The sequence below is a fragment of the Glossina fuscipes genome, unplaced genomic scaffold, assembly GCF_014805625.2.
Source record: "Glossina fuscipes isolate IAEA_lab_2018 unplaced genomic scaffold, Yale_Gfus_2 59233, whole genome shotgun sequence".
NCBI lineage: Eukaryota > Metazoa > Arthropoda > Insecta > Diptera > Glossinidae > Glossina > Glossina fuscipes.
The window spans coordinates 1,605-2,951 of record NW_024001989.1 but is presented as its reverse complement, the minus strand read 5'-3'; the positions used below and the strand labels follow the sequence as shown (position 1 = coordinate 2,951).

The window sequence follows — 1,347 nt, the reverse complement described above, 5'->3', positions numbered from 1 at the left end:
ATTGTTTGTTGCAATTTTCGTGTTCTTCGTGTAATTCTCATTGTGGTAATAAATTTTATGAAATACAATTCAATGCTTTGAGAATTTAAAGTCACTCTGGCTTCTCCTCAGTTGTCGAATAAATCTTTCGCCTTTTACTAAAGATTTCCGTGGAGAGGAGCACTCTAATGAATCTATAAGCAATTTTTCTCGTGGCTTGACCTATTAAGGTTGAGTCCGTAAGTGATAAATAAGATTTAGTTAGGTTTATGGAATAGACTTGTTTGTGTAGAAAGTTAGATCTTGTTCCATGTCATCTTTGTTTGTCCTGTAAATGTTCCCTGCCTTTGCGCTGTGTTTATTGAATCCGTTCTCGAACTTTTAGAAGGAGGCGCGCATGAACGCATTACAGGTAAAGGAATCGTAGCTAGCACTAGGATAATATAGATTCAGATCAATTAAAACAATTAAACAGAAATAAAAAGACGTGGAAGAACGTTGTATTTTAACAAGTCAACAAATATATACGCCATGAAAAAGTTTATGTTGCGACGAATGTCACAATATGTCCATCCTTGTGTTTGCTTCTTTTTATGAACAAGAACAGTGCCGTTGAGCTAAATAAATAAAAGTTCCTTAGCAAGAGTATTTATGCAAAAATCATATATTTATGTAAGGACATAAATAGAACAAGGCCGAATATCAAAAAAATAAATCTTATAGTTTTTGCGAAACATACTTAAGGAATATTTGTTTTGAATATCGGGACCTACATTTTTGCTGATGATCATAACTAGCTGTATGAGACTTTAAGTATATACTTTATTCAACAAAAAAATATTTATAAATATGTCAAATTACCGCAAAAGCAGCAACATGTAAAGAGTAAAGCAACAAATCCACTTATGAGCAAATTGAGTGTGAGCATTGCACTTGAGAAAAATATGAACGAAAGTCTTCTAAGAAATGTTCGATTTTGTACAAATGCCGAAGTGGATTCTTTTTAAGTGAATTGTAAGTTAATGCACACTATTTTTATCCTATTTTCAACATCGTTTGACTCCATCTCTTGGAACCTATTAAAAATGTGGTATTTCGTTTTTTTTTCAATGAGAGGAAACCGGCTTAGGAGTTTGAGAATCCATCTTTGGAGTATCCGACACAAAATTATGGGCCGAAGGACACCGTAGATAGGCCAGCGCGCAGAATAGTTCAAGGCGTATTCTCAGTTCATGCGGTAAGTAAGTTTCGATGCTCCGTCTTTCCTATAAGGGTTTCTGAGCGTGTATTCCTTTAGTGTAACCGTCTGCGGAGTGTTCGTTGGATAAAACCATCCCTTAGTACCGAACTAATTAGATTTCCAATGGC

General features: G+C 34.8%; 1 non-coding gene across 1 annotated transcript; it reads left to right on the top strand.

Moving 5' to 3' along the window:
* Positions 1-91: 91 nt before the first annotated feature.
* LOC119643224 lies at positions 92-215 on the top strand. Its single transcript, XR_005248243.1, has one exon. It is a non-coding gene; the product is annotated as a U5 spliceosomal RNA (small nuclear RNA).
* The last annotated feature ends 1,132 nt before the right edge of the window (positions 216-1,347 follow it).